This window comes from Gordionus sp. m RMFG-2023, chromosome 3 (assembly GCF_954871325.1).
Source record: "Gordionus sp. m RMFG-2023 chromosome 3, tfGorSpeb1-WG-v2, whole genome shotgun sequence".
NCBI lineage: Eukaryota > Metazoa > Nematomorpha > Gordioida > Chordodea > Parachordodidae > Gordionus > Gordionus sp. m RMFG-2023.
The window spans coordinates 36,734,296-36,743,285 of record NC_088777.1 but is presented as its reverse complement, the minus strand read 5'-3'; positions in this window follow the sequence as shown (position 1 = coordinate 36,743,285).

Sequence of the window (8,990 nt, the reverse complement as noted above, 5' to 3'; positions counted from 1 at the left end):
ACCCGTATTATGTATTTTATACAAATTATAAAATTTAAATGTATAATATATCTTACATTAATAATACAATGAATGAATATGAACCTTTCTTTTATCTATATGTATGATATTCTTTTTAAAAATAATTTATTCTTTTCTTCAAAAAAATTTCATGCTCAATCCTATATAACAAAAATTTTTGGAGGCTCGCACATTGTTAAAAATATATTTTTAACCCGAGGATCACACAATTTATATTTTAACCTACCGGTTCCAGATCTCTAAGCTACACTATCACTAAATATATATTAATCATTGTTAAAATGATATCGAGAGAGCATAAATATTACCAAAATTCTCTTAAATTGTAAAGTTCAAACTTTATTATAACTATAAAAGTTAAATTATATATTAATATCTTTTAAATTTAATAAAAAATTAAAAACTTGCCTTATAAAAATTTTCCAAATTTGATCTTAAAATTTCATATGTTATATAAAAAATTATTTATACAGTGAAACGATACACATGTTTAAATATACTATAAAAGGGGGTAAACAAAATAAGATTTTATTTTTAATAGAATAAAGATTGAAATTAAATATGGACAAGCAATTAATTAAGAAGATTAATAGTTGATTAATCATTATAAAAAGAAATGTGTTACATATATATAATTTGTGATGAAAAATGAATTTTTTTTTTATTTTCTTTGAGAATGCTCAAGTAAGATATTTGATTAAATTTCATTTAAAATTCTAAATCATTTTTTGTAAAAAGTCTTTTTAATATTTGAAAATATTTTAGAATTTCTTAAATGTAATCTATTTTGTATATCCATTTATTTCGATAAAAATATGATAACACTATAAACTTTTATAATAATTTCGATAAAATAATTAATACATAAAAAATATAATTATAATTTATCAAAATATTCCATTGTTCCACGAATTTGATGTTGGTACCTTTTTAGAAATTAAAAGAGTTAATATTATAATTATTAATACAAATCGATTATAAAGATCACCTAATTAATCAGTTGCCCGCGATAACCCAACTCCAAATAGCTTTGCATGTGATTGTAAAAGTTAGTGAAATCATAAGGAATAAATCCGTGTAAGAGTTGAATAATATTCCTAACAATTTCATCTCTTGAATTAGGGCGGGGATTGATTGCTCTAAATTTATTTTTCAAAACTCCAAAAAAATTTTCAATGGGATTTAACTAAGGTGAATAAGGTGGTAGGTATTCAATCCTACCTTTATAAGAATCGATAAGATGGCTTCTATGGATAGATGCATTATCCATTACAATGATTGCATCTGGTGGTAGGATACTAATAAGCTCCGTCATAGAATCACGGAATGTAGCCCATTATAAGCTCCGTCTATTATTTTATAATGAATCCTCCAATTCCGATTGTACAAAGGATACTTACATGATAACATTTTGGTAACTATATCTAATTTTTCTTTATTCCAATATTTGTGTATTCTTTTTGGTCTTTGAATTCTCGACGAAGATTGGGAGTTTTCATTTAAATTGGAAAAATTAGTATTACTATTGGATAATAAAGATTCTATATTAAACATTTTTTTTTATTATTTAAGAAAAATTAAAAATAATTAATATGTAAGTATTTTAATTTTTTATTTTGAATTAAATTTTAACACATTTTTTTATAATGATTAATCAACTATATTAATCCTCTTAATTAATTGCTTGTCCATATTTAATTTCAATCTTTATTCTATTAAAAATAAAATCTTATTTTGTTTACCCCCTTTTATAGTATATTTAAACATGTGTATCGTTTCATAGTTAATTATTTGTGCAAAAATAGATGCCCACTATATTAAAATCCATATTAGAATAAAATTTAAATATCCCAGTAACTTAAATTTAAAACGAGATCAAATGATTTTGACACGCCCTTCCGGTTCAACCAATAGCGGTCTTTCATATGCGAGTAATAATGGAGTGAAAAATTAAATATTCAAATGCTGTTGGTAAATTTTATAACTTTTATAATTTTAAATAGCTTTCATAACAAAAGGGCTCTCATATTGGAGGAGAACCATAGAAGCCTATTAATTTTTTTAGGGTGCAACATAAGGCTATGCATTTTTGGATAAATCTTAAAAAAAACAGATAAAACAGGTATTGGATACATATCTTAATCAATAAATAGTAATAGAAGGTATACTATTTAAAAAGATTAATTAGTATGATAAAGTTATTTGGGAATGGATAATTAGAAATAGCATTTAGGGGCAATTGTGACTTCTTATTAAAGAAAATTTAAGGATCTCTAAAAAAAGTACCATCCTTTTTTATGCCTTTTTTATGACTTGTAAACCTTCCAAAATTGCTCATACATAGATATTTAAAACAGATAATTAAAAAGGTATTTCTATCTTTTCTTTATTAAATCCATTTAGTGAAAAAAATTATTACCATATACCAAGTTGATTACATTGAGAAGGTTTAAATCATTTTTTTATATTTCAGTCACGCCTAACTATTAAGCGCTAGAACCGTGCCTGAAGAGTGATTAAATATTCTTATGCACCACTTTTTAGTTAATTATAATTTATAATACAAAAAAATATAAAGAATTTATCTAATTAATAAATAATTTATATAAAATCACATTTTTCTGTAACAGATAAAATATAACGTACAAGTTTTATTTTTCTTTGCCTCTAATCATATATGTCTATAATAAGAGACCTAATTTCGATTTAAAAAGAAGGAAATATAATAATAATAATAATGAAATATATTTTTACCCAGAAACAGAATTCAATTCACCCATTATGTGTGCTATTATGATTTGATTAGATATGATTTCAAAACAAAATTGATTATACATGGTGTAATTTGAGGTAATTTGAACAGTTAAAGAGATAAAAATTTTTTACATATCATTTTTTTTTAAAGTAGCATCTCTCAACCCAAAAATATTATTTAATAAAAATGTTTTATCGTATAAGGGTCAGGCTGGGGAAAAATCTGTTTTAAAAATGGGAAGTGGTTTTAAAATTATTCTTGTTAATGGAAAGTGATTCGAATTAAATAAGATAAGGTATTTTTTGTTATTTATTTTTTCCTTGGAATTTTCCATGATTTTTATAATAATTATAATAATTCCTATAATATTTTAATTTTGTTTTCGGTAATAAAAAATACATATAACACGGAATATTTATTATAATAATGTTTATATTACGCAACATCAACATATATGTAATACTCCATGAGTTGAAATTTTCCAAAAAAAAAGCTGTTTAATTTTTAAAACTTAAAAAAAAATTCGAAAAACAAAGAAAGGTAAAAAATAATTGAATATTTTTTAAATTAATTTTCTAAATTTAAATTGAGATGAATAACTAAATAAGGTTGGTCATCTGACATTTATGAAAGGTTTCGTTTAAGTAAAAATATTAATTTTTGGCAAATATTTATAAAATATTTTCGAAACTTGTCTTATTATTTTGAGATCTTAATCTGAAATCAGAAATTTACGGAAAATTTAAATGATTGTTTAACTTTAAATGGTCAAAAGCTTATTTACCCTATATATTGTATTTTATTAATGAATAATATATTACTTACAAAATATGTTTACTTACATTTAACCTTCGAGAAGTGAAGAGGAAAAAGGTTATACTAGAAATAATGTGGGACTTTCTTCGTACTACTCACTTTTAATTGCATATATCTCAGCGAGTTTTGCAAATTTAAGGCTAAATATTTAGTACACACATACTCACAACATCCTAGAACCTAATATAGTAAATATATTTTTTCCCATTATTATAACAAAATGTTAAGTTTTTCGCAAAAGTCATGACTTTAAAATTAACTTTTATATAAATTAGATTTTTTTCTATGAAAAATTAATATGTCACAATAAAACTTTAAATATTTATTAATTACAAAAGTATTATCAAAAAAATTGGTAAATTGGTTGCATTGAGACATTATTTGTATGTAACAAGTATTAATCCGATCACCCCAGATCTTCATGAATATGTAACCCTAACCAAGGAAGAAATGTGTTTAGACGACTCAATAGCTATTCTACTACCAATTTTTTTATATTTATCTTCCATATAACATTATTTAAAAAATTACAAAATATACAAACCTATGCTTTAAGAAAAGTTCCATAACTCGAATATATATAATTAATATAAACTTATGAATTTTTGCACACATTAATTTCACCGAAAATAGAAAGTGATAAAAAAAACCCCATGTTGAAAATAGTGTTGTTGAACGGCTCGTTTTGAGCCGATTTTTAAAAACGGCTAACTCAATATTTCATCTAGAAAAATATTAAGCAAGTCTGAAGATTTTGCTCATAGAAGGAACAAATACATATATTATCGAAATATCGAGGCATAGATTATATTTTTTCTGGCTAAAATATTGAGTTAGTTGTTTTTTAAAAATCGGCTCAAAACATTTAGCAACACTATTTGAAATATCTACTAAATTTAATTCGATATAATTTTTTTTGTAAATGGAGGTTGGTATATACCTCTCAAAGGTTAAGTTATTTTATCAAAGTTGTTTTTTCCTAAGTGTAAGCATAAATTTTGGAATAAGGGAAACTGGGGCTATTCTAACTTTTTAAAAAAAAAAATTGATCTATAATTTCCATACCTTTTTATATAATGAGAAATATTATATATCAATAGGTGCATACATCTCTATATTATTAGTGGGAACTATAATAATAAATTATCATTTAAAAAATTTCAATTTTATAAAAGTGTTAATTTTTCCAAACAAGCAATAACCTTGGGGTGATTCAAACCTTCTTATGGAGTTTCTAAACCCATTAGATTTTCTGTCTTCTAATGGACAAGATTGCCATTTTTATTTCTTAAGATCTCTTTTATAGGATAATTTAAATATTTGATTGTTAAAATTATAATTATAAAATAAATTTTAAACCCAAATATTTACATAAACCATTATGTAGAACATTTTTAAATATAATAATTTAACCCTTTAAGTCCCTCATAAAATTAATATGATGCAACACGATATATAGTAATTTTTTTATTGATTCATGTATAGTATAATATAAAACATACAAAAAAAATTATGGCGGCTCTCTCTAGTGGTTTCAAATTCATATCATTGACATCTTATGGAAAATTTCGAAACAGTTTCTATTTTTATTTAGACATAGTGGTACGTTGCATGATTTTTAAGACCACCTTGTTCTTCTGGGATTTAACTTTGTACTACAGAGGGTACATCTTCGAGAGATTCCTGCCTGGAGGTTGATAGGTTGATGAGCTGAAATTTCTGGAAGGATATAAGGCTTATAATTTTTTCTTTGCATTAATATATATTATAATTTATCATTCTGAATATTATCATCCCTATCAACATTTTTGCAGTGTGCCAATTTGCTAGCAATTTTTTTTTTCGATGAGAGTTTATGCCTGTAAGAATATTGCAGATTATGAATGAATTGATAATAGCTGCATCTATCATCCAAAAGAATATTGGCAGCCGCCGTTTCCACCGCCTTCGCGAAATTTCATATAAAATGGCCTAAATGGTCAACATACCCTATAAATTTATTATATATTTTTATCATCATTAGACATTTTACGTCAAATACCTCCTCTTTTTTATTTTTTCTCTTCACATTATCCACTGATCATGGATCAATATAATTGGACATTGTAAATACGTCCCGATAATTTCGCCATTTAATTATACTTATTGTATTTTTATCACTTCTCTAGTCAAACTAGCCTCTTGTTAATTTTGTTTCCATATTCTTTATGAGCAAGTATCTCCTATTTTTATTTAGTGTTCCGGTAGCATATATTTCTTTTTTAAAATATATAAAATCAAATTTTGTCAGGTTATTAATATAAAAGTATTAATGAAAATTTTTTTTTTTAAAAACCAAATCATGATTTCTTTCCATAGGAGTGGGGGGGGGGGCTATTCTTGTATAGCTAGCTATGATGGATTCAATGTGAAACTATTGTTAATATAAATTTGTCATCATTAAATTAAAATATCTTTTTATTAATAATTATTAGTGTGAAGGGTTGGAACGGAAATTGAATGTATTGAATTTTTTACTATTTTTGTTTTTGTATATTATTATATGAATTTGAATTAGAAAAAGGATGTAATTTTTTGATATGAAATAAAAGAAAATCAATTGTAAGAATTATTTCTGACATCAAATTTCGATTACTATACTAACATTATTAAGATTGTTTTGCGATCTTAATTTACCCAAAGTTGGCATCCCTTAAAATTTTAAAAACTTAGGGGTTCAGGGCGATAACCCGAACTGCACTCCTACTAAACACAAAACAATTAGCGGCAGATTAATCAAAATGTATAAAGTAAATAAATTTATTCTAAGCTTTTTGAAAGATGGAAAAAACAAATATAACTAAAGGGTCAGGAATTAATTAAATAGAAAAAGTAAATAAATTTTCTTTGAAATTCTTAGTATAGGTATATAAGGAAAAAGAAATTTTTTTGAGAAAAGTCCAATTATAATAAAGGACTTGGAAAGCTAAGCATATTTGCTTTGCAAAAAATTTCTAAAAAAAATACATACGAGTACTAGAGTCCCTCAGGGCCTGCCCGTCGTCAACTGATGACATTCATCAATAAAATACAGGTCAGACAAGTCCGTGGCTCGAGAAAATATTAAAACTTAATTTATAACATTAAAAAAAAATTTTGGGTCTAGATTTGATTTTATGTCATCGGTGACGCGGGTGGGATAGGGCCAGATAAAATTGATTTTTCAATCCTCTAATCTTTAAGAACTAAATCGTAATATTTTTTAAAAAAATATAAAATTAGTTATATTTTTTACATTCAAATTTTGTGACATATTTTAGATATTATTTATTATTTTGCAATTTTTTTACATTGATTCAATTTAATATTGAAACAGCTCAATTGAGCCGATTTTATAAATAGGCTAACTCAATATTTTAGCCAGAAAAATATTACCTAAACCTCGAGATTTTGCTAATAATCCCATCTATGCCCAAAATCTTAGTTGTATAATATTTTTCTAGATAAAATAGTGAGTTAGCCGTTTTTAAAAATCGGCTTAAATCACGCCGTTTAACAACACTATTCCAATTTTTATAATATATTTTTCTTTTACAATATTAACTTTAATATTTATGAGTATTAAAGTAATTATCAGAGAAATGCAGATCATAATAGACATGTCCGGTTTTAGACCGGCTAGGGTCGTTTTTTTAATTACATTTTTTTGTTAATATTTTTTGGGAAATCTTTTGAGTTGTGGATTCCATTTGTTTAAATCAATGGCAGCATTTCATTCATAATTAATCTCTCTTCTCCCTCCCCCATTAATTTTGATTAAAATGATATAAAGTAATTTAGTATTATATTTAACATCCTAAATGATCATAAATAAAAACATTAAAGAGTTCAAGGTTGGAAACAAATTGGAATATAAGGTTTATGCCTTTAATATCCTAATTGATGATAAAAAAAGTATGTTAGCCTAGAGTTAAATGTTAAAAACAAATTGGAATATAAAATTTTGCCTTTAACATCCTAATTGATGAAAAATAAAAATGTTTACCTAAAGAGTTACTGTTAAAACAAATTGGGATATAAAGTTTTGCCCTTTTAGCATCATAACTAATTGATGATAAATAAAAAATCACCGTAAGTTTACTGTTAAAAAGAAAATTCCTAATTGATGATAAATAGAAATGCTTACCTAAGAATTTTCTACTAAACATATTAGAATATAAAGCATTGTCTATAATATGTTTTTTAAGAATTGATGATAAATAAATTATACCCAAGCTACTAATAATCTTTTCACCGTAGTAAATGGGAATATATGTTTTAGGACGTCTGCACACACTCAAACCTTTAATTTGTACTATCATCATTTAGATATATATTACTCCGCTTCATTGATATGGACCACTTTTATTTTTAGCTTATTTAAAATAATTTTAAAAAAAATCATAACACTTAAATAAATGTCTAAAACTTTATTAAAAGAACAAAATTTAATTCTAAAGCTTAGGCTAATAAGAATAGCTTTATTATTATTTATTTTAGTAATGCATCAATCCGTCTGATAGACAATATAAATAACAAGATTAATAACAAAGTTAATAACAAAGTTAATAACAAAGTTAATAACAAAATGAGACATTGGCGTACGCAGCGGGGGGGGGGACAGGGGGACAAATCCCCCCCCCCAAAGCCAAAAAATGCAGATGCCGGATATATTTTTCAAAAATAATTGTGTTTAGAGTGTTGTCCAGATTTAATTTAAAACATTTCCATATTTTTTAATTCGTTTGTAAATAAAAATTTTAACTTGTAAAAATTGTTAAGAATATATAAATATGTTATTTTAACAACTTTTTACAAGTCAAATAATTTTATTTTCAAATAAATTAATAAATATGGAAATGTTTTGAATTAAATTTACACTGTACTATATTAATTTATATTTGTTAATATTTATTCCTATCTCATATTAAATATATATTTAATTACATCTATTATCACATTCATCACTAAGTTTATCAATTAATTTCGATTTCAAGTTTTCCAGCGTAATATTATCTTATTATTTTCAAATTTTGAGTGGCGTAATATTTATCTACCATATATAAATTTATAGTCAAATAATAATTATTCTGAAATTGTCCAACAGGGAGAAAGAAATTGCAACCTTGTCCTACGAGATAGAGTCTCCGCCATCAAGCAGTAACAGCTTTTATGGAGTTAGAAGAGCCGATTATTTGCTATTACTGACATATCACAATGGCCTGAAAGAAATTTTTCCTTAGAAGCAGGAAAATTAATGGATTCAATGCTTATTCCAAATTTTTTTTCTCATTGGAATGTACAATTATTTTATGTATTACTTTTCAAAAACATGATGACTTGATTAAGAAGATGAGAATAGCGGAGAGCATTTTATTAG